This window comes from Lolium perenne, chromosome 1, assembly GCF_019359855.2.
Source record: "Lolium perenne isolate Kyuss_39 chromosome 1, Kyuss_2.0, whole genome shotgun sequence".
NCBI classification, from domain to species: Eukaryota; Viridiplantae; Streptophyta; class Magnoliopsida; order Poales; family Poaceae; genus Lolium; species Lolium perenne.
The window spans coordinates 34,321,509-34,347,585 of record NC_067244.2 but is presented as its reverse complement, the minus strand read 5'-3'; the positions used below and the strand labels follow the sequence as shown (position 1 = coordinate 34,347,585).

General features: G+C 39.6%; 1 long non-coding RNA gene across 1 annotated transcript; it reads left to right on the top strand.

Moving 5' to 3' along the window:
* The first annotated feature begins 21,454 nt into the window (after positions 1–21,454).
* LOC127346623 (uncharacterized) lies at positions 21,455–25,442 on the top strand. Its single transcript, XR_011752879.1, has 6 exons — positions 21,455–21,931; positions 22,020–22,116; positions 22,282–22,358; positions 23,242–23,315; positions 23,477–23,589; positions 25,181–25,442. It is a non-coding gene; the product is annotated as an uncharacterized lncRNA (long non-coding RNA).
* Positions 25,443–26,077: the final 635 nt, after the last annotated feature.

The following is a 26,077-nucleotide window of genomic DNA, read 5'->3' as shown; positions in this document are numbered from 1 at the left end:
TGGTCCAGTTTTAAACTGAGTATAGAGCTTCAATCATGACCCTTGGAGTGCTAAATCTAACGGTGCACAACAGCAGGATTCTCTGTGAAGAGTGCACATAGCTAACTCTACAATATTTTAGAACCATCACGTGAGCCTTGGGTCTACCCCAAAAAATGACCAAATATATGAAACCCTGAATCATAGGAATAACCCCGTTCAAAGAAATCGCTATTCAGCACTGCTACATGGATCAATGGAAGGTTCTTACGGTCTCAACTCTCAAGGAAACATCAAAGGAAAAGGTAGATAAGAAACGAGTGAGTGTTAGATGTACACATATTTTTAATTTTTTATTTGTTCCCTTCGTTTGCCGACTGATGGGAAGAAACATCATTTTTTGTAGGACCACTCTTGTTTTCGTATTTTATATATGCATTGTTGGCAATATTTTCTTTCGAAAACCATGAATATAGCTCGAGCTACATGTAGCATGGTTTTTGAAAATTTTGAGAGCTGCATTTTGAAGTTCCAAAGAAAACGGAGATTAAATACGGGTGTCAACAATGTTGTGTTCTACCAACATTCAAATGTCCAAATCAAAATATCTTATATTTAAGGTTTTGCAACAACAAAAAAATATGATATATATTTTCCAACATTTTGTAACTTCAAAATCTATCAGATTCTGTCATTTCTGTGCGGCCCGAATATAGGGTATCTCAATTTCAGATTTTACACTCTGGTAGAATAATACATTCTCTACATCTATTTTTTTTTAGATTTTTTATATATTCTTTCAAAACTTGTGAAAGGCATGCTATAAATATTCTTTTGATTATCAAACAGAATCTTTAATGGTTTGACGTGCATACATACTAGTAATATAAAAATATAAAAGTTCTCGTCTTGTACACATTTTGTAGATTTTTTGGAATGAATACAACATTCAATTTGGTAGATAGAGTACTAAACATTTCATGGGAAACTTAAAGCAGCTTGCCAAACAAAGGCTAATAGAAAAAAAATAGAGGTATGATAGGCATAACATCCACGATGGGGTTGAAATATGCATAAGCTTCGGGCAATTTGGCAAAGAAAAATCTAGCCGGATAAAGAACAGAATTATAAAAGGTACAGGTTAAACTAAGTAAATTAGGCATAAGAAGTATTTCATTCTTGTTTAGTAAATAATTGGATTTTGATTGAGTTACTTTTCTAAGGGAAAAAAGGAGAAGGCAAATATTCAAGACACTTTTGGTGGGACAGAGGGAGTAAATCAAAAGTAAGAAATAGTTACAACATGTTTCATGAGATGGAGTACTAAATAACGGCCATATTCATCTCTTCGATGCAGAGGCCGGGGTACCTCGCCCTCTATTTCGAGCAAAAATCAACTAGTTATATGAAACAATGGGTGTAAAAGTTAATCAAGAAGGGTGCCTTCATTGTGCTACGTTAACATTTGAGATACTTGTTAATTACATCCATATTCTGCAGTGGATAGAGTTACTAATTCAGGATTGTATTCACATACGGAGTATACTATGTTTGCTGATGACTGATTAGTACTAATTCGTTGCAAGCAACTGTTCATTCATATTCAGATAAAGGATGTGATCGTTAAGTCATATACTTATGAAAGTCCTTATGCATCTCTCTGATGCAGATGGCGGGGGTCTCTCGTCCTCCTTTTGGAGCAAAAATCAATTAGTTATATATGAAACAATGGGTGTAAAAGGTTATCAAAAAGGGTGCCTTCATAGTGCTACCTTATCTTTTGAGATACTGGTTAATTACATACATATTCTGCAGTGGCGTAGAATTACTAATTCAGGAATGCAATCACATACTGAGCATACTATGTTTGTTGGTGACTAATTAGTACTAATTCATTGCAAGCAACGGTTCATTCATATTCAGCAAAAGGCGGTGTGATCATTAAGTCATTTATGAAAGGTAAAATATAAACAAGGTAGTTCATGAATAACTTCATTGATTAAGGCAGTGTATCATGCAATGCAACATAAGGACTGAAAAATACCATTTGGGGTGTCCCAGCAGTACGTCCAGCCCCTAATTTCGTCCACCGCAAAAACTTGGCCACCGAGTTCAATGGCATCACAGAACGCCGGCACAATTTGTTCAGGTGTAGGGTTCTTCAGCATTCTCCGCCGCCACCCCTTCAAGGTAGAAAATCCTTTTGTCGAACAAGGCGATGAGCTTGTAATCTGCGTACCTCCCACCTTTTGTGGGCACTTGGCAGATTACAATCTTCAACAAATTAATTGCTCGACTCCAGCAAAGATAGTATAACCAATCTTTAGTAGCAGGTTGATATGTAACACCATGAACAATCTTCGGATCAGGTGGGGATGGAAGGGGGATATGTCGCTCGGTGTAGACGTTCACAAGGCACCACTGGCACCCACGATGATCGGCGGCGGCGATCCAGTCGCCGTTCGCGCCAAGCCATTTTCTGTCGTGCATGAACGGCAGGGTGACAGAACGGCGAGGATGGTCGAGGGGCACCAGGTCGTACACGGTAACATGCAGACGAGATGCTGTTGCCACGAACCAGGGTTCATCGAACCAATAAGGTGCGGAGGCATCGCAGTGTGGTTCATCCCAATGGTGCATCTTACCTTCATCATTGCTGATCTGGTCGTAGAGCTCCCTGGAACATGCGGCAAGTCGGACGGTGTAGGTAACGTCCAGATGCGCAGCGATGAGGTCGATGTTGTCGCCGGTGAGAGCCTCCAAGTGGCCGTCCCCGCCGCCCCGGCAAAGCCTTGAATATTCCATCACGTGAAGATGGATTTAGGTGGATGGCGGATGCAACTGCGCTTGGGGTTTTCGGAGGAGAGGGCGAGCGCTATGGAAGGAACGATGCGCGCCGCGGCCGGCTGGGGTGAAGAGAGAAAGGTATAGTACTACCTCCGTCCCAAGGAATAAGGCGCACGCGTATTCCAAGACGAATTTTGACCACAAAAATTGAACAACAAAATCTTAGTTATATTATATGTAATTAGTATCGTTGGATTCGTATTGAAAAGCACTTTCTAATGATGTTAATTTTATACAAACAATCTTTATATATTTAAAGTAATACTTAGTCAAACGAAAAGCACGTAAAACGAGGGCGCCTTATTCCTTGAATCGGAGGTAGTACTAGTGATGCGGCGTGGTGGGGATCGAGATCCTGCGCGTGCGCGTGATTCTGGGAGGGTGAAGAAAAAGATGATAGACATGCAAGGGGCAAAACCTAGGCAGTACTCTAGGCTGCTGCTGCTGCGACTGGGCGCCGATTTGACAGTTGGTAGATGGTAGACTAGCACGCCACCCATCTATAAATTTGCGACGACGTTTGGTGCAGTGATGTCTCGTCACATCAGCTTGAGCAGAGAGGTTTTTTTTTACAGTTTCCATTACGATATATTTTTCGCCGATAATCGTAGTACTCTATGCCAGAGACACGTACCTTAACACGTGGGCAGCATGCAACCGCGCGAGCACCAAAATGAAATGAGAGATGTTTTAGAGCAGAACTACATTTTTAATGCCTTTCCTAGCTTGGTTTGGAAACCGGACGGAGCTTCAGTGACTAGGTGCCACCATCTACCATCATTCGAGATCCAACGTTCCAAACTATCTGTTATTTCGAAGCTAAAAAAGAAAAAAACTATTCAGAAAATTTTGAAAAAAATCCAGTAATATGTAGATGCCTTGTTTTAAAATCTATGAATATTTCATCCCATTTGGATGACTAGCTTGTGATTAAATAGCTTCTTACGTATTCGAGCACTAGTTTAAACTAAATATATATTTTCTCACAAACCTATGATTCAAATCGAATGAAACTCCACCAAAATATAAATCGAAATATGCATGATTTACTGCAATGTGAGCGGATAATTCAATCCCACGAAAAGACAATATGCTCCAAGACCAGTAATCTCTTCCCTAGCTTATCTGAACATAACTGACAGTGTCCTTAGAGAACATCTTGCAGCCTCAGGTATGAACAAGAAGCATATTTCCATCTACAGATCACGCTACGAACCACAACCCAGGATCATCCTCATAGCCTATATCATCAAGGTTTCCCTCCAAAATGCTTATGTTTTTCAAAAGTTTTCTTGACGATAGAGAAGATTCTGAAGGGCTTAGATTAGCTACAATAGCAACAAATGGAAAATTTTCGCCGCTAAAAAGAGTATCCCGCCATTTTAATATACACTTACTAGTAGTTGATCAATTGTGCATTGCAAAACACAAAGTTCAGATCAAATGTGCAACATACCAACAGAAAGTTAACTAGCAGTTTTACGAGCACATGGCGATATTAAGGTGATGAAGCAGTTAACTAGCAGAACAAGATCTCCTACTCAGGGACGCTCTTGGTGGACGCCGAGATATAGGTCGCTAGCTGTGCACGGAGATCCTCCTTCTCCTTGATAATCGCCTTAAGGACGGCGGTTTGTCCGCGCATTAGCACCCTCGAGATCTGCCTCTTGAGCTTTAATTTCAACTTCTGTTCCATGAGATACTTGATGAGGTTGCTTCCAGTATCCATCCATGTGACGCTCTTGTTGTTCAGTTCCACCCAGTAGGCGTTCTGCTGCTTAAGCATGTCGACGCATTGCGCAAGATGAAAGGAGATCTCCTTCTCAGACGCCAAAACTCTGTGAAGACGATCACACTCCAGGGTGAGGGAGTGTTCATTCTCCAGCTGGCTGCCTATGTGGGCCTTGTTCTCCTCCTTTTGCTACAACAATCATTGTATGAAAAAAAAAGAAATCAACCCATTCATATATGAGTATTAATTACCCGCAAACAATAGGACTAGAGTACTAATTTCTAGCATGGATATTGATAAAGGAATGGACAACACTCGGACGCTCCACAAATACCACAGGGTTCATCAACACATAATAATCGGAAAGCAGTGATTACATAAACTATAAAAAAACAAGTGGACAGAGGCATACAGCCTACCTGGCTTGGCCGGGAAACGGGGCCGAACTTAGCTTCGGACGGCCGGACTTGGGGCGCCACCGTCGTTGTGGTTACCGGGGAGACATTTGAACCGCCGGCCCTGTGAGATGTAAATAAATGTAAAAACGGTTAGAAAATAAGAATCAACTGAAGGACACCCCGCTAGAAACTTACCCGGACGAACCCTCGCCCTTGATGGTGGTGTTTGCATCATCATCATTCATCAATGTGACGCTCTGGTTATGCAGTTCCACACAAACGCGGTTCTGCTCATTAAGCCTGTCGAGCTCGGGCAAGAAGGTATTGATGCCTTGTCAAGATTATGGCAGATCTTGTTCTCGGACGCCAAATCTACGTGAATGTGCTCAAACTCTGGGGTGAGGGAGAGTTCATTCCCCAGCTGGCTGCCTATGTGGGCCATGTTCACCTCCATTTGCTGGCACGATCATTGTATGGAACAAAAAAGAATCCAACCAATTCATATATGAGTAATTACACGCAAAAAATAGGAGTACTACTAATTTCTAGCACAGATCTTGATACAGGAATGGACATCACTTGGACGCTCCACAAATATCACAGTGTTCATCAACACATAATTAAAAGGAAAGCCGTGATTACATAAACTACTCCATCCTATCCCTTTTAGTAGTAGTAGTAGTAAACACGGATTTAGTAAAGTTGTATTCTCCCTATGATCCATTTTAGTTGACTCGGATTTAGTACAAAGTTGTACTCTAAATTTGAGTCAAATAAAATGGATCGGAGGGAGTACTAAATCTGAGTCTATTAAAATGGATTGGAGGGAGTATAAAAAAAAAGTGGATAGAGGCATACAGCCTACCTGGCTTGGCCGTGAAACGGGGCCGAACTCAGCTTCCGACGACCAGACTTGGGGCGCCACCGTCGTGGGGGTTATCGGGTAGACGTTTGAACCGCCGGCCCTGTGAGATGTAAATAAATGGAAAAAACAGTTATTAGAAAATAAGAATGAACTGGAGGACACGCCACTAGAAACCTACCCGGACGAACCCTCGCCGACTGGCTCGCTCTCCATCGAATAGAGGATAGACTGCTCTGCGAGAATGCTCAGGCGATCATAAGTGGCCATACAACGACGCGCTAGCTGGCTAGATGAGTTTTTCTCGGCGGTCCTAGTCCTCATCGTCTTCCCTAGGATATCCTGCCGCCGGGCCGCCCGGCTCGATGGAGCCATGGCTTGCGAGGTACGTAGTACTTTACTACTCAGTAGTTAGGGTGGAGGGCTGGTGAAGGCTAGTTACTAGCTACCAGCAGAACAGAAAGAGAAGAAGGGCGGAGGGCTGGTCAAGGCTAAATCTTACATACACCCAGAAAAGACCATCGTGCCCTCGCGGGGCTTCTGAGCAATTATAGGGACGTGTGTTCTCAAATGGGCAAGATAGGGTACCTTCCCGAGGAAGCACCTAGCAGTCTAGCACCCAAGCCGATGGACTGCGCGTTGAACAATGGTTACAGTATGTGTAAAAAGAAAAGATAACAAGGGAAATGCCCCGGCAGGGTCCGTAGGTGCATTTAATCGGACATGGGATTCCATAGTATTTTACACCATAGAGTATGTGAACATAAACACATAATACAATCAAGCGCTTAGTGTTTACATAAAGGGCCCTAACTGAAGATAGGAAACGCAAGCAAGTCCCTCTCCGCCAAATAAGATCATATATCGTCGTTAGGGCCGCCCTGGTGAATCCTCTGAATGAAAAAAGCCCATAGTTGGCAACCTAAACCCGCCGCTCCGAATAGGAACTTCCGTCCGACGAGAACTTTCTGACAACAAAAATTAATTAATTCAGTACTGCATAAACCGCAATTTCAATTAGATAAACACGAAGATTAAGATAGGCGCATGTATCACCTGTCGATGCGAACCCAGATAGTCAGCTCCGTGCACGGTTGATACCATTGCAACGACCGCTCTAGTTCCGACCATTTGGCGGCGCCCGGCGTGGTCGTGCTGTTCGCCAGAATAGTGGCCGTATAGTTGGGGAGCATTAAACCAATCTCAGAGCGATTAAGTAATGGCTTGCCGTGCGACGACATACTCACCTTGTACTCCGGCCACACGCACGCCGCCGACCTAACGCACTCAACGGATAGGCTGGCCAGCACGCATCCATTTTTCGGCTGGACTTGCGTATATGTGTGCCAGACGAACACGGTACCATCGTTCCCGTAGAAGATGACCGGACGTCTTGGCTCTGGCGGTGCCAGCACCGGGATGATGAACGCCATCGCGGTGCCGTACGGGATCATGTCCACACAAATCGAATGGATTTCTCTGAGGTGGGCGATGAGCGCTGCTGGCGAGGCGGAGAAGTCGCAGCCGGCCTCTGTGCAGTCGCACGGGCCGTGCGGGCACGCGAGCTCGTGGTCGTGGAGCTCGTTGTAGGCGACCACGCTCCCGCACCCGTCGTGGGGGCACTACATCCTCTTTAATCTGCTTTGAAGAGGATATTGATGGGGAGGGGAGGGGAGGGGCGAGTGGAGAAGAAGGATGGTGGTGGCTTTATTAATTCGGGCCTCACCGTCCCACCAGTTTGGCTAAGGGCCCTTTTGTTGTGGCTTTTTTCGGAAATTCAATTCGGCTCCCGGGTGCGTATGCTCCCTCTACCAAAAAATCATATTTCGAAATGTCGAAAAATTTGGATAAAAAATTCTATATGTACATCTCCTTAATATACGTGCGTTCGTCAAGTTTCACGAAAAACCAATATTTTGTGTGGTCTATATAAAAAGAGAAAGTTTATCTTGTGAAAAGCATTATTTTTAGCACTGAATTTTGTCTTTTTTACACACGTCACATGAGAAGTCGATTTTTTATGAAACGACTTTGTGAGCACGTAGCACGTGAAGATGTAAGTACGAACTTTTAGTTTCAATTTTTTTAAAATTTAAAATGTATGTAAGATGCTTTTTAAAATATAGGGTGCATATGCACACATGTTCCAAAACACCGCTCCCGCTTTTTTTGGCTTTTTGGCTTTGGCAAAATCCAAAAAAACACCTAAATAGGTGCTTTTTTGGCTTTTGGATTTTGGAAGCCAAAAAAATAGGATCTTTGTTTTTGGCTTCCAAAATCCAAAATCCAAAAAAGCACCTATTTAGGTGCTTTTTTTGGCTTTTGCCAAAGCCAAAAAGCCAAAAAAACCACAACAAAAGGGCCCTAAAAAAGGTGACGCTGAAAGTTTCACTGTCTATGTTTTCACACGCAGTACACCTTATATGATGGCCAAAAATGGGATATGAAGATTTTCTCGAAATATCAAAAAAAATAGATTGATGTTTGACATATGTGTGATGTTACTCAAAATTGAACTACATGTTACGAATGGACGGTCGGCAATTTTGAGGGAAGAAAATGAATTTTAAAATATTGAAATACTTTGAGTGTCTCTGTGTGAAGCCTTGCACTAAGATCATAGAAATTTCCATTACCCTTGTACGGATGGTGGGTCCTAAAAGTTGAAGTAATTTGAGTGCAACAAAAAGAACTTCAATGAAATTAAAAAGAGAATTAAAAATGTGGACTAGCTAGTGTCGTCATATGAGATATAGATGGTATAAAAATAACAAACTACAATCCTAAGAGTGATTTATATAAATCAAGTTTGATTTCTTGCTTTCATGTATGAGTTAATTTATTAACATGGCTTTCTACCCCACCCCCCCTCCCCCCCCACACACTCTCTCTCTCTTTCTCTCTCTCTCAAATGGGGGTGAGAGGAGAAGAAGGATGTTCGTAACTCATGCCTCACCATCCTACAAGACTTTGGTCGATGCCCAAGTCATTCATGACCTAAAAAGGTGGCGTTGACTATTTCATAGTCTACATTTTCACAAGCATTATACAATGTATATTGGGCAAAATGTGATGTGTAGATTTTCTCGAATTGTACCTTATTTGGATTCATGTTTGATGTATGAGCGGTTTTACTCAAAATTCAACTACATGTTCAAATTGCCAGGTCGGAAATTTTGAATGAAGAAAATATAGTTTAAATATTGAAATAAGTGAGCATATGTGTGTGTGTGTGTGTGTGTGTGTGTGTGTGTGTGTGTGTCTTTTGTGCACTACGATACGTAAAATTGGCACTACCATTTTACGAATGTGGTGGGTCCTATAATATTGAAGCAAATTCAAAAAAAAATGTGCTAGCTTGAGTCATCGTATGAGATAAAATTGCTATACAAATAACAAATTTACAACCTTAAGGTAATTTAAGAAAGATTTATTTTCTTGCTTACACATGTGTGGTCATGTTGATTGCATTGTATATTAGTATGAACTTACTAATAATTATCCCAAATATTGTCAGCAATGAGCATCTTACCGTTCACATATATTTTATTCAACTTCATTTCACACAAAAATACATTCTACTTTATTAGTGTAAAATAAGAGCTTTATGTGAGCTTTATTGTGAAGTGGTTGCCTGAGAGAAGGGCCAAATTTTCAAGGTAACAATTTCGAAACATGGCATACTTCATAAGATGACCATTTAGGTGATATATATATTGATTATTTCTCGAGTTTGTAATATATGTGGACTTATGTTGAGTTTTAACCAATTTTAGTCAATTTAAAATTGCATGTTCTTTAAAGTTCGGCACGAGTTTTGGTAGAAAATATGCAGATTTTACCATGGTAAGGTGTTATGCTTCATGCATGAAAAAATACAAAGAAAAGATGAACAATTTGTACGAATGGTGAAGCCGGTGAATTTGAAGCAAATTGAATGCAACCAAAGGAAATTCATTAAAACTAAAAAAAAGATGAAGAGTTCACGAGGAAATGGTATGGCGATTTGAAAAGAAAATGAATCACTACATATGTGAATCTGGTCATAGTAAACAAAAAATGCCAAGTAGAGTTCCCAAGTTTGTTCATAAAAATAGATCAAATTTGAACTAGATTTGTGATGTAGATTGGTCATAGAAATCGCTATAAGCCATCGCAATGTACGGAAGTGAATAATTCTAGGCATCCATATTTTAATTACTTCATGTAATGTAATTGAACAAGCTAGATTGGGTATTGCCCCATGAAATTGTACCACACATGCCAACAATAGTAAACCTCATTGCTTACAAGTACGCCAACATTATGTGGCTTGATTAAATGTGCATTAAACTTAAAATGCCTATTTATTTATTTTGTTTTAGTAGTCGTATGACAGTGAAGGATCCAGAGTTGCATTAATCGGCGAATTGGGTTACATATTACATAGACTAATTCATGGTAAACATAAAATACATCCAATCCCTCAACATTTTTAGATAAAGGTCTAAGTAGTCCTTCCCCACCGAAGTAGATGACCACCTCCAACACTACGGCCGTCCTGACAAGAACCATCAGCAAAACGTCTCTTTTAGTCCTTGTACTGAGTACTTTGAAGCAGGAAGCCCCAGACACATCCTTCCTTTTACGGTGATGAAGCAATATAAACATCAAAAGAAGAGGCAGAACAAGATCTCCTACTCAGGGACACTTGGTGGACGCCGAGATATAGGTCGCTAGCTGTGCACGGAGATCCTCTTCTCCTTGCTAATCGCCCTGTCACAAGAAAAACAAATTAATTCAGCATTACTTAAATCCGCATTAGCATCGTCCCAATAAGATTGAGGGTAGTGTTATGTTCACTCACTCCTTATCAATGCGCAAATAGATAGTCAGCTGCTTCGATGATTCATTGCCGCACAGGTACCGCGGCGGCACCGAGAGGAAGGAAGTGACATCTCCCAAAGAAACTGTGCCCGGAGTCGGGCTGCTCGTCGGCTCTAATACCGCCTTCACCACGTCAAACAAGTGTTCCCCGGTAAGCTTACGCGGCCCCGGCATCGGCGGGCCGTTCGCCCACATTGTCACCCTATACCGGGGCAAGTTGCACGCCGCCGGCCTGACGCACACGAAGGATACCGCGGTGTCCATGCCGCAAGGGTGGATGTGCAAGGCGAACACTGCGCCATCCGTCCCGTAGCCGATGAGCTGTCGTTTTGGCGAGCCCGGTGCCGGCACCTTCAGATGAACAAATCCGAAGTCCTCGTCGTACGGGAACCTATCCACAGCGGTCAAGTGGGCTTCTCGAGGTGTAGGATGAACGGTACCTTCGAATCGGCGGGTCGCAGCCGGGGTGCGTGCGAAGCAATAGCCGTGCGGGCACGCCATCATGTGCTTGTCTTCCTCGTTGTAAGGGATCTCCCTCCCGCACCGGTCGTTGATACACCGGATCGTCGGCTTCGTAGGCTGCTTCTTCGGCACGAGGCAACTCCATAGTCTAAGGTCTGATGAGGGATCGGAAAGGGGCGCGGGGGGTTGTGGCGGCGGCGGCGCGAGCGAGGGGGGAGCAGTGAGAAGCTGAGAAGTGAGAAGGGAGATTGATGTTTATGGAGATTGATGTTTCTTTATACGAGTAATAATATAGAGGGCTCTTCTTTTAACGGGAGCCTCTAGACTGGTGGACACATGACCTGTGCTCACTGAAGTGTGGGACCTCACGCATGGGAACCACACGTAAGTGACAGACCAGTTGGTGTACTCGGGTGATTATTATTATAATGTATTAGTACTCCATAGTTTCCTATAGATCCAAGGGTAGGAAAGCCAAGTTATCTCATTTACAAGACATTATTTTTTCCATGAAGCCAAGTTAACTCATCAATCAATTGGTATATTTTGGTTATATTCAAACTTTTACTTGAAACTAGTTGGTCATGCCATTCTACTACTCGCCTAAAACTTTTACTGGGTGGGGGGGTGATGCTACCCTGAATTTGTGGGACCCAAAAAAAAACTCGGAAATACGAGCTAGCGATGCATCAAAAAGAAACACATTCATCCCCATCCCCCAGTGATTTGACCTAGATTTGAAATCAAGGCACACGTGATTCAAAAAAGGCAATCTAAAAACATGGAGTATTCATCATTTTGTAGTACATATATCTAGGGAAAATACCAAACATGCCATACCAGTGTTTTAGAGAAGAACCCTCAAGTAGATTGGCACCATGTTGGAGTCCGTCCAGCTAAATTTCCTCCCACATGCATGTGAGCTTGGTACCACTACACAAGAACCATGCCAAACTTTTGAATCATGGCCCAATTTTATGTATATATTTGCAACTTTTCATCATGCACGCATGAATACTTTGCAAAATATGTGCATTTTGGGTTGTCGCCCATAAATGTGTTTTTGCTTGTCTGCCACCAATCAAGTTTTCATTCGCGGGGAAACATGCATGACAGGATGACCATTTCCAAGGTCTCATGAATTATCTCAATGTGCATCCATATATATAAAATTTCTTGGGCTAAATCCGATAAAATGCAAATTTGACACAGTGTGTAGATGAAGTACAGATCAAACAAATAATTTAAAAAATACATGGGTGTGTGGCCTGAATGTGTGGATCGAGCCAAGTACATTTTATATAATAATGGCCAAACACATGCACCGCACCCTCCTACTAGAACAAATTAAAACAAGCAGGGTGAGAGCATCGTGAGATTGCTCGACCTAGCTAAATTTTAAAACAAGCCGAATTAATAAGTTATTGTGGGGATTGATAGAAAAGATCGAAACAAAGCATGCATAGTCATATCATTTGTGGTTTACATAATACCTCTATGAACAGTACCAAATAAACATGGCATATATACACTTCTATGTTTAGACAAGAACCCTGCATATTTTTTTGCACCATGTGTTTGAGGCCTCGCTTCCCCAGAAGTGTGTGTGAGAGCATTTTGCATGCTACGAGAAAACAATGCCAAACATTTGAATCGCATGACTCATTTTTTGGTAGTGATATATATGTTTATGGTTTATATATATACAAAGTTTAGTGTTAGGGTCTAGGGGTTTAATATAATTAGGGTTTAGGGTTTATAGAGATTCACATCATCTGTTTCATTTCACATTTGTGATGTACAATACTACATACCTAAGTAAAATCGATCCTTCTTAGTCACTCCAAAATGGAGCTCATGGCCGGGAGGTTTTTGGAATTTCCATGTTTGAAACCCAATACCACTTCTCTTCATGCTTGACTTCATAATTAAGACAGAGTTTAGGGTTAGGGGTAGATACATGATTTTTCTGGTTTGAATATGTCTAGATCGAGCTTTGTACGTTTATTATCAACTTTTGAATGCTTACTGTATAACATAAGAAGACAATGTGCTTTAGTTTTTCATTTTTCATTTTTTTGAATTTTTATGCCCACATGAATTTTGGTCAAATCCTAGGTTAATTTGACCAAGAATTAACCAAGTTTAAAAACATGAATATGAGAAAGTAAGCTTGTATCCTTCTTAATCACTCCAAAATGAAGCTCTTGTGAGGTTTTTAAAATTTCTATGTTTGAAACCAAAAACCACTTCCCTTCATGCATGCTTGACTTCATAAGATAGAGTTTAGGGTTAATTAGGGGTAGATGCATGATTTTTCTGGTTCGAATATGTCTAGATCTTGTTTATCAACTTGAATGCTTACTATAGGACATAAGATCGAAGACTATGTGCTTTGATTTTTTATATATGCCCATTTGAATCTTGGTCAAATCCTAGGTTTGACCAAGAGTTAAACAAGTTTAAAACATGAATATGAAAAGGTAAGCCCGTATCATTCTTAATCACTTCAAAATGAAGCTCTTGGTATTTTTAAAATTTCTATGTTTGAACCCAAAAACCACTTCTCTTCATGCTTGACTTCATAAGAGAGAGTTTAGGGTTAGGGGTAGATACATGATTTTCCTTGTTTGAATATGTCTAGATCGTGTTTATCAACTTGTATGCTTACTCTGTGACATAAGAAGACTATGTGCTTTGGTTTTTTATTTTTTTATTCGTTTTTTTGTTTCAAACATGGAAATTTCAAAAACCCTCCCAAGAGCTACATTTTGGGGTGACTAAGAAGGATAGATGCTTATTTTTTCATATTCATGATTTAAACTTGTTTAAACCATGGTCAAACCTAGGATTTGACCAAGATTCAAATGGGCATCAAAATTGAAAAAAAAAATCAGCAAAAAGAAAAACCAAAGCAAATAGTTTTCTTATGTTATATAGTAAGCATTAAAGTTGATAAACGAGGTCTAGGTATATCCAAACCAGACAAATCATGTATCTATACCCCCTAACCCCTAAACTCCGTCTTATGAAGTCAAGCATGAAGAGAAGTGGTTTTGGGTTTCAAACATGGAAATTTCAAAAACCTCCCAAAAGCCCCTTTTCAAATATTTCAAACTTATTCAAATTTGGTTCAAATTTGAAAGACATACAAGTTATAGCACACATATTGCATACATTTTCACACAAACTGCACTAGATGCTAACCCTATAATTTGAGGCCATTTGGATGAGGTCGAAAAAATTCTTGGATTAGAATCGTGTTGTTCGAACCACGTAGTTGGATTTTTTTTTAAGCCTTGATCTGTAGAACTTGGCAAAACCCGAGTTTAACCTATTTAATTATAGATTCGTATATCGATTTTTCTACTACCTTTTTATTATTACTATGCAGCACATGGGTGTTTGCCCGTCGAGTGAAACTCGGAGGAAGAGGGATCACTCGGAAGGAGAGAAGAAGGGAGAGCATTATGGTGTCTCCCCTTTTTCGGGTGATGATGTTGACTTTTGTGCAGGGTTTGTCAGTGAGCAGGAGGTGCGAGCGAGCGAGCGAGCGAGCGAGTCGAGCGAGGCCGAGAATGAGGGAGATTTGTTTTTTTTGTGAGAGGGACAACCGAAGGATCCAGAAGGACCCACAGACTTCCAATACGCATCCTGATGCGTCTTCTCTTGACAAAGAAGATGGCTGGGAGTTTGCGTACCTATTGCACGTGACTTGTGCTCACTGAAGTGTGGGACCTCAAGCGTGGGCACCACACGTAAGTGACAGACCTGTTGGTGTAAAAACTCGATTGATTATTATAGTGCATTAGAACAAAGTTTCCTATGGATTCAAGGGTAGGAAATCCAAGTTAACTCATTTACGTGTTAAACTTGTCTAAATCTTGGTGAAACCTAGGATTTGACAAAGATTCAAATGGGCAGAAAAATAAAAACACAGAAAAATGAAAAACCAAATCACATAGTCTTCTTATGTCATATAGTAAGCATTAAAGTTGATAAACAAGGTCTAGACATATCAAACCATACAAATCATGTATCTACCCCCTAACCCCTAAACTCCGTCTTATGAAGTCAAGCATGAAGATAAGTGGCTTTGGGTTTCAAACATGGAAATTTCAAAATCCTCCCAAAAGCCCCTTTTCAAATATTTCAAACTTATTCAAATTTGGTTCAAATTTGAAAGACATACAAGTTATAGCACACATAGTGCATACATTGTCACACAAACTGCACTACATGCTAACCCTATAGCTTGAGGCCATTTGGATGAGGTCGAAAAAATTCTTGGATTAGAATCGTGTTGTTCGAACCCCGTAGTTGGATTTTTTTGAACCCTTGATCTGTAGAACTGGGCAAAACCCAAGTTTAGAGTGACTAAGAAGGATACATGCTTCCCTTTTCATTTTCATGTTTTAAACTTGTTTAAATTATCCTGGTCAAACCTAGGATTAGACAAGATTCAAATGGGCATCAAAATTGCAAAAAAATCAGCAAAAAGAAAAACCAAAGCAAATAGTTTTCTTATGTCATATATAGTAAGCATTAAAGTTGATAAACAAGGTCTAGACATATTCAAACCAGACAAATCATGTAGCTATACCCCCTAACCCCTAAACTCTGTCTTATGACGAAGTCAAGCATGTGAAGAGAAGTGGTCAAACATGGAAATTTCAAAAACCTCCCAAAAGCTTCATTTTAGAGTGACTAAGAAGGATCCATGCTTCCCTTTTCATTTTCATGTTTTAAACTTGTTTAAATTATCTTGGTCGTCAAACCTAGGATTTGACAAGATTCAAATGGGCATCAAAATTGAAAAAAAAAATCAGAAAAAAGAAAAACCAAAGCAAAGCAAATAGTTTTCTTATGTCATATAGTAAGCATTGAAGTTGATAAACAAGGTCCATACATGTTCAAACCACACAAATCATGTATCTATACCCCCTAACCCCTAAATTAATTAACTATGTCTTAATTATGAAGTCAAGCATGTGAAGAGAAGTGGTATTGGGTTTCAAACATGGGGATTTCAAAAACCTCCCAAAAGTGCGCTTCATTTTAGAGTGACTAAGAAGGATCCATATGCTTACATTTGCATTTTATATTATAAACTTGTTTAAATCATTATCAAACCTAGGATTTGACCAAGATACAAATGGGTGGGCACAAAATTCAAAAAAATCAGAAAAATAAAAAACAAAAGCACATAGTCTTCTTATATATGTCATATCGTAAGCATTCGAGTTGATAAACGAGGTCTAGGTATATCCAAACCAGACAAATCATGTATCTACCCCCCGTCGATCTTATGAAGTCTAGCATGCATGAAGAGATCGAAGTCGTTTTGGGTTTCAAACATGGAAATTTCAAGAACATCCCAAAAGCTTCATTTTAGATTGACTAAGAAGGATCCATGCTTCCCTTTTCATTTTCATGTTTTAAACTTGTTTAAATTATCTTGGTCGTCAAACCTAGGATTTGACAAGATTCAAATGGGCATCATCCAAATTGAAAAAAAAACAGAAAAAATAAAAACCAAAGCAAATAGTTTTCGTATGTCATATAGTAAGCATTAAAGTTGATAAACAAGGTCCATACATATTCAAACCACACAAATCATGTATCTATACCCCCTAACCCCTAAATTAATTAACTATGTCTTATGAAGTCAAGCATGTGAAGAGAAGTGGTTTTGGGTTTCAAACATGGAAATTTCAAAAACCTCCCAAAAGCTTCATTTTAGAGTGACTAAGAAGGATCCATGCTTACATTTGCATTTTCATATTTTAAACTTGTTTAAATCATTATCAAACCTAGGATTTGACCAAGATACAAATGGGTGGGCACAAAATTCAAAAAAACCAGAAAAATGAAAAACAAAAGCACATAGTCTTCTTATATATGTCATATCGTAAGCATTCGAGTTGATAAACGAGGTCTAGGTATATCCAAACCAGACAAATCATGTATCTACCCCACGTCGATCTTATGAAGTCTAGCATGAAGAGAAGTCGTTTTGGGTTTCAAACATGGAAATTTCAAGAACATCCCAAAAGCTTCATTTTAGAGTGACTAAGAAGGATACATGCTTAACTTTTAATTTCCATGTTTTAAACTTGTTTAAATCTTGGTTGAACCTAGGATTTGACCAAGATTCAAATATATGGGTATAAAATTCGAAGAAAAAAAACAGAAAAATGAAAAACCAAAGCACATAGTCTTCTTATGTCTATAGTTAGCATTAAAGTTGATAAACAGGTCTAGACATATTCAAACTAGAAAATCATGTATATATCTACACCCCTAACCCTAAACTCTGTCTTATGAAGTCAAGCATGCATGAAGAGAAGTGATTTTTTTGTTTCAAACATGGAAATTTCAAAAACCCTCCCAAGAGCTACATTTTGGGGTGACTAAGAAGGATAGATGCTTATTTTTTCATATTCATGATTTAAACTTGTTTAAACCATGGTCAAACCTAGGATTTGACCAAGATTCAAATGGGCATCAAAATTGAAAAAAAATCAGCAAAAAGAAAAACCAAAGCAAATAGTTTTCTTATGTTATATAGTAAGCATTAAAGTTGATAACCGAGGTCTAGGTATATCCAAACCAGACAAATCATGTATCTATACCCCCTAACCCCTAAACTCCGTCTTATGAAGTCAAGCATGAAGAGAAGTGGTTTTGGGTTTCAAACATGGAAATTTCAAAAACCTCCCAAAAGCCCCTTTTCAAATATTTCAAACTTATTCAAATTTGGTTCAAATTTGAAAGACATACAAGTTATAGCACACATATTGCATACATTTTCACACAAACTGCACTAGATGCTAACCCTATAATTTGAGGCCATTTGGATGAGGTCGAAAAAATTCTTGGATTAGAATCGTGTTGTTCGAACCCCGTAGTTGGATTTTTTTGAACCCTTGATCTGTAGAACTGGGCAAAACCCGAGTTTAACCTATTTAATTATAGATTCGTATATCGATTTTTCTACTACCTTTTTATTATTACTATGCAACACATGGGTGTTTGCCCGTCGAGTGAAACTCGGAGGAAGAGGGATCACTCGGAAGGAGAGAAGAAGGGAGAGCATTATGGTGTCTCCCCTTTTTCGGGTGATGATGTTGACTTTTGTGCAGGGTTTGTCAGTGAGCAGGAGGTGCGAGCGAGCGAGTCGAGCGAGGCCGAGAATGAGGGAGATTTGTTTTTTTTTTGTGAGAGGGACAACCGAAGGATCCAGAAGGACCCACAGACTTCCAATACACATCCTGATGCGTCTTCTCTTGACAAAGAAGATGGCTGGGAGTTTGCGTACCTATTGCACGTGACTTGTGCTCACTGAAGTGTGGGACCTCAAGCGTGGGCACCACACGTAAGTGACAGACCTGTTGGTGTAAAAACTCGATTGATTATTATAGTGCATTAGAACAAAGTTTCCTATGGATTCAAGGGTAGGAAATCCAAGTTAACTCATTTACGTGTTAAACTTGTCTAAATCTTGGTGAAACCTAGGATTTGACAAAGATTCAAATGGGCAGAAAAATAAAAACACAGAAAAATGAAAAACCAAATCACATAGTCTTCTTATGTCATATAGTAAGCATTAAAGTTGATAAACAAGGTCTAGACATATCAAACCATACAAATCATGTATCTACCCCCTAACCCCTAAACTCCGTCTTATGAAGTCAAGCATGAAGATAAGTGGCTTTGGGTTTCAAACATGGAAATTTCAAAATCCTCCCAAAAGCCCCTTTTCAAATATTTCAAACTTATTCAAATTTGGTTCAAATTTGAAAGACATACAAGTTATAGCACACATAGTGCATACATTGTCACACAAACTGCACTACATGCTAACCCTATAGCTTGAGGCCATTTGGATGAGGTCGAAAAAAATTCTTGGATTAGAATCGTGTTGTTCGAACCCCGTAGTTGGATTTTTTGAACCCTTGATCGTCAGAACTGGGCAAAACCCGAGTTTAGAGTGACTAAGAAGGATACATGCTTCCCTTTTCATTTTCATGTTTTAAACTTGTTTAAATTATCCTGGTCAAACCTAGGATTAGACAAGATTCAAATGGGCATCAAAATTGAAAAAAAAATCAGCAAAAAGAAAAACCAAAGCAAATAGTTTTCTTATGTCATATATAGTAAGCATTAAAGTTGATAAACAAGGTCTAGACATATTCAAACCAGACAAATCATGTAGCTATACCCCCTAACCCCTAAACTCTGTCTTATGACGAAGTCAAGCATGTGAAGAGAAGTGGTCAAACATGGAAATTTCAAAAACCTCCCAAAAGCTTCATTTTAGAGTGACTAAGAAGGATCCATGCTTCCCTTTTCATTTTCATGTTTTAAACTTGTTTAAATTATCTTGGTCGTCAAACCTAGGATTTGACAAGATTCAAATGGGCATCAAAATTGAAAAAAAAAATCAGAAAGAAGAAAAACCAAAGCAAAGCAAATAGTTTTCTTATGTCATATAGTAAGCATTGAAGTTGATAAACAAGGTCCATACATATTCAAACCACACAAATCATGTATCTATACCCCCTAACCCCTAAATTAATTAACTATGTCTTAATTATGAAGTCAAGCATGTGAAGAGAAGTGGTATTGGGTTTCAAACATGGAAATTTCAAAAACCTCCCAAAAGCGCGCTTCATTTTAGAGTGACTAAGAAGGATCCATATGCTTACATTTGCATTTTCATATTATAAACTTGTTTAAATCATTATCAAACCTAGGATTTGACCAAGATACAAATGGGTGGGCACAAAATTCAAAAAAATCAGAAAAATAAAAAACAAAAGCACATAGTCTTCTTATATATGTCATATCGTAAGCATTCGAGTTGATAAATGAGGTCTAGGTATATCCAAACCAGACAAATCATGTATCTACCCCCCGTCGATCTTACGAAGTCTAGTGTAACACCCCAACTTTTGCAACCTTGTTTATTTGTCCATAATGCAAAAATCAGGGGGAACAAAAACTTTTTCTATAGACGAATTAAGATGAATTGCCTTGATCTGTTTGTTATGATGAATTGCCTTGATCTGTTTGTTATGATGAATTGCCTTGATCTGTTGGTAGATGAGTTGTCTTGATTTGCTTGTTGAGTTTTGTCTTGAGCTACCTCATAGAACCACACCCCTAGTGGTTAAACAAGCAACTCACCAAATAAAACACATGCGTGACTTAGGAAAAATTGTTTTCCTTGCTACTACATCAAACTCTCCTTCTGACGGCAACATGAGTGTGCCATCTTGATTTTCCTCTCTGAGCAATCTAGCTTAAATCATCCTTAATCCAAAACTTGGGATCATCTACCCTTGAGAACACTTCTCCCTAATTTTGTTTTCTCTCTCAAAAATCCTATTGATTTTCCTTCTCTAGTTTTGATCACAAAACTACTTCTAGTTTTACTAAAACTTTTCAAGATATTTCTTCAAGGAAAACAAGGAACTGAAGTGGGTTTTGTTTTCTCATCCCATTTCTAACAAGTACTGATTTCAGAAACATTACTTTCTATTTTGTGCTGTTTTTAACAAAAGGCTTGTTTATGGTACTTATACCATTTCTTGTTTTCCTCTTGCTTATTTTACAATTAAGAAAAACTCTACTTTACTTGAGAGAGTAAGTAGAATATTTTGAACTCCTATGTTCCAACTAGTTTTCTCTCAACATCTTCAAAATTCCATTTCACTTGAGTTCATTCCCAATTGTCTCTAGACAATTGAGGTGTGTCCCATACCTTTCAATTAAACTCTCTTTCAAATGGCAACACTTGCACATCTTATATTTCATCATATCTATCTCACTCCTCTATTCTTTTCCATCATTGCCTTGACCTCATGAATTGATGATTTATGTCAATATATTCATCCTTGTGAGTACATGAATACTTCACTCACCATCTCTCTTAATCTTGCTCTATCATTGACTAAACCACCATCACCACCCATCTACCTTGGCATGCTCATGCATTGTTCCATGTGGTGAATCCCAATTCTTTCAATTTTGAATTCTAATGTAAACCTCTAATCATCAACTATACCTTGGGAACTATCTTCATCCTAAGTTGGTCTCAACCAAAGTGGTGGAGATTATTCTCATGGCACATGGCACATGTCACCTTCATACTCATTTTTATCTATATGTATCTACTCCTATTTTTATCATTATCAAAGTCACTCTTTGATATTATCTTCTCAACATCATACCTTGTCTATACACATTGATGTTGTGCCTTTCTCTCACATTGCTCACTTGTGCTTGGCAAGAATGGAGCCGGCCATGACAATTTCGGCCAGCCATGTTTCTCCTCACTTTCTTCTCTTGCAAGCATTGCCTCCCAACTACTCCAATCAATAAATGGGCAGCCACCTTCCTTGGCCAATGAAAAAGGAGGCAGCCACCCCTCTCCCTCTATAAATACCCCCTTGGCCAGCCACCACCTCCCCCTTTGCTCATTTTCTTCACTCTCCACTCCCTCACACTCTCCTCCTCTCCTCCACCACGAAATGCTGCTCCTCCTAGCAACCATGGCCGGCCATGGCCATGGAAACCTCTCCAAAGATGCAACTCCCTCCTTCCTCAAGCTTCCCCTCACCATGAGAGCTTCCCTCTCCCTCTCTTCTCCCCAACCCTAGATGGTTTTCTCTCCTCTTCCTCTTCCTCCATTGCTAAGATTGGATCTTGATGCAGGTGCATGTTGGCCCAAGCATGGAGAAGCTTGAGCTATCCTCAGATCTGATGTTCTTGAGCAAAGTTCGTCCAAAACCTTGCAGTAATTTCTGTATCTTGCTGTTTCAGATTCTGGTACGAACTTGTAAAATCCGCCAAATCTCGTGTGCAGATCCAAATCGAGTGATTCAAAGTTCCGCAGATAGGTATTTAAAAGATCTACAACTTGGCGTTGGTCTCATCCTCAAATTCGTTACGGATTTTGCATGGTAAATAAAGTCCTGAAAACATGCAGAATCACTGTTTGTTAGATTTCTCCCGTTTTACAAAACCTTTTTGAGCAAACTCAACTGTGGGTGAAAGCCCACTTCAGTACCTTCATTTTGGCGGTGGTTGCACTTCGATTGACCTCCTGAAACTGAAATGGTTCACAGATCAAGATCTGGTCAGATCTGACTTTGTCGAATTAAACCAGGAGCTTGGAGACGAATTTTTGAATGAAAACAACTGGGTAAGGACCACCTATTCAATACCTTTCAGATGCAGCAGACCTCATATTTTTATGATTTGTGTATGATTTTTGATGAATTAAACTTGTTCTGTATATTCTGCAGACATGGCTGTTAGCTTTTAATTCATCAAAAATCCATTTTTGAACCTAATTGAGTGATTCCACTTCTGTAGGATTACTGAATGTTTTCTTAATCATCTAAAACAAGTTTCAAACCTTTATCTATTCTGTAACTCCAGAGGTGAAGCAAATGGTATAGACATGCAGTAATCTTGTCAATCCATTTGTGAGAGTTTCAGAAACAATTTGAACCCAAATCCAATTGTGTATGCATCTATGTTTAAATACCTTTCAAATGCCAGTGGCCTCATATTTTTAGGATTTTTCTACGATTTATGGCTTACAGATCTTGTTTTCTGTACAGTCAGATTCAAAGAAATTCCTAAAATTGTAGGTTTAATATTTTTGGGTGATTCCTATTGGGTTAGTCTTGTATTAGTACTGGCTATATAGGAAAAATATTATTAGTCGATGTTCATACATATTTGTTACTGTTAGTAATGTTTATGTGTGACATGCATTGTTGAAGCAAAACCTTTCGGTTTATTTAAAACCCTTGACAAACTCTTTTTGGTAGAGATGGGCAACCATTGTTTTATGCTTGCAAAGCAAAACCTCTGCAACTTAACATTAGCTCTTTTGTTTAGCTTGAGTTTTCAAATGATGTGGATTATGGTTTGCTTCCTATTTTGGTTGTAGTGTTATGGGAACAAATTATGTTAGGAAAACTGTTTTCTACTTTTCCAAAATGTTTGAAAATGTATTGTGAATGTTTGTGATGCCAAACTAATGCTCTTGTCCTCTTTATGATGTTATCTACCAGGGGATACTTAGTTGTGCCATGGTGATACCTAGAGAGGCAATTGCTAAGTCGTGGCACTCTCATACCTTCACTAGGTAAATAAATGAGGTTTTCTTTTAGTTGCTTTGTAGTATCTATAAGTCTTTCGTATATTAGCCCTTAGTAAAGTGGTTAGCTATTGATTGTTGAGTGTTGCATGTTTGTTTTGTTGATGCAATATGATTGATTGTGTTCCTTTTATGTTTTCCGGCGATAGATGCGAACAATTCCGGAGAAGAAGAAGAAGTGGAATCGGACGAGGATTTTATTTATGTTATTGGGATTCTTATATTGATGGAGCTGAAGAAGTCCGGGGACAAATAAGCCAAGGCAAGCCATCTTTTGATCTCTGATCCGGTGTCTAGTTGGATGTCATTTGTTGATGTTCAAAGCACCTTCATTCTATGTGTGTTATTATCTCTATTTATGTCATCTATGTGTGATTGCAAGTGGGGTACTCCCTAGTGGTGATGCTCCACTATTTGTCCTTGTGTTATGGGATGCATGGTAACATGGCCGTGCTATCCCACTTGGTTATCTTGTATGCTCAACTTGAGCATGTTCCATCTCAAGATAGTAACTTACACCACACCCACCCCCTTTGTAGTATAGAGGTATCAATGTCATGATCTTGGTGTATTCTCAACTTGAGAGGAGTATGCCGTGTACCATCTTGGAGAATATGTTGGATAGTGACACTCCACTATCTAAGTTGTGTAGTTAGCACCACAAATCTGAGAGTATATTCCTCCTTGTGTTGTCATAATACATGCTTACCTTAAGCAAGTATGATCCACTCCACTACCCCTTTATACCTCATCCATGGCGGGATGACTCTCATCTCGGCCGTAGTGCAATACTAGTTCAACTCATGAAACTATAGGTTGGGAACCCCTCAAGGTTTACCTTGTTGTAAATGTTTATGAAAACCTTGGGTGAGGCAACCTTACCCAAGCGTATGGTTTATGAAAGAAAAGGATCTTGACAAAGATGGTTGGAAAGAGGAAAGTGTGGGTGTGACTTGGGTTTTTGAGAAAAACGACACATGGTTCTTTGTATTCGCCCGGAACAATTACACAGCGCAACCACATTATCCAAAGTGGGTACGGGCTTAGTCTGTAGTTTGTTGAAATTGACTTGAGACACCTTCACAACTCTCTAGGAGGGTCACGATGACCTCTGACACCGGGTTGCGCTCTGAAGGAGGCAATACACTGCATTAACTTGCAGCCGGACGATTACTGAGGGTCTTCTGTCATGGCGCCGGAGATACGCTCAAAAGGAGGTATGCTGCCGGGGTGCCGGGAAGGGGTAAGCCCGCAGGGAAGGACTCTTGTCAAGGGAGATAGGCCAAGGACTATGACTGATTATCCGAGCCTCGCATACTTTTGTATGTCGAACCGGGGATGATCCCGGCGGATTTATCGGTTCTTGTGGGGAAAGTACGCACACTCTGCAGAGTTAAAACTATTCGAATAGCCGCGTCCGCGGTCATGGACGGTTGGGATGGCCGTTACCGAGCTGTGTCGAGTTTTGGTTTTGAAAATGATTTCCAAAGGAAATGCGTGTGTTGGAAGTACCGGAAGGGTACGGGAAAGATGTTGTGCCGACCATGTGGAGATGGTTGAGGAAAATGAAACAAAATGGGGTGACCCTTCCTAGTGTTTTCATGTAGAGGAACTCTTCTTCAATAGAGATATAGAGATGTCTTAGATAAATTCTTGGAGTGTCCCCTTCGATTGAGAAGTTGGGATGCTATCTCCACCAAAAACATCTCTTCTCTTCCACATGCTATATCCACAAGAGAAACTACTCTTCCTCTCTTGTCTTCTTCAGTTAGAATTGTTATCACCTTCTTGATGGTTTGCGAGTACAATTCAAATGTACTCACGGCTTTGTCCCTGGCTATTTACTTGGCCAGACTTGAAGGAGTTCGACAGATGAAGAAGGAGTTGGCGACATCTATGCGAGCTAGGAACGTCTTCCCAGTCAGTTGCCTGTAGGGTTATGGCAGATGACTTGGGTACTGCGCTGTTGAAGTGATGATGCTACTCTGATGTTTAGTTAGGCCCTTCGAGGCTATTATGTAAGTATTGGTCATGTGACCATGTTGTAATTTTCTTATTCCGCTTTGTAATGGATGGTGTAATTTGATATCAGTTCGGTTATGTGTTCACGACACACTGATCATGGGATCGTGAACTGTATACATAACAGGGAATTTCGGACAGCTAGTCCGGGGTCCCCACATCTAGCATGCATGAAGAGATCGAAGTCGTTTTGGGTTTCAAACATGGAAATTTCAAGAACATCCCAAAAGCTTCATTTTAGATTGACTAAGAAGGATCCATGCTTCCCTTTTCATTTTCATGTTTTAAACTTGTTTAAATTATCTTGGTCGTCAAACCTAGGATTTGACAAGATTCAAATGGGCATCATCAAAATTGAAAAAAAAAACAGAAAAAATAAAAACCAAAGCACATAGTTTTCGTATATCATATAGTAAGCATTGAAGTTGATAAACAAGGTCCATACATATTCAAACCACACAAATCATGTATCTATACCCCCTAACCCCTAAATTAATTAACTATGTCTTATGAAGTCAAGCATGTGAAGAGAAGTGGTTTTGGGTTTCAAACATGGAAATTTCAAAAACCTCCCAAAAGCTTCATTTTAGAGTGACTAAGAAGGATCCATGCTTACATTTGCATTTTCATATTTTAAACTTGTTTAAATCATTATCAAACCTAGGATTTGACCAAGATACAAATGGGTGGGCACAAAATTCAAAAAAACCAGAAAAATGAAAAACAAA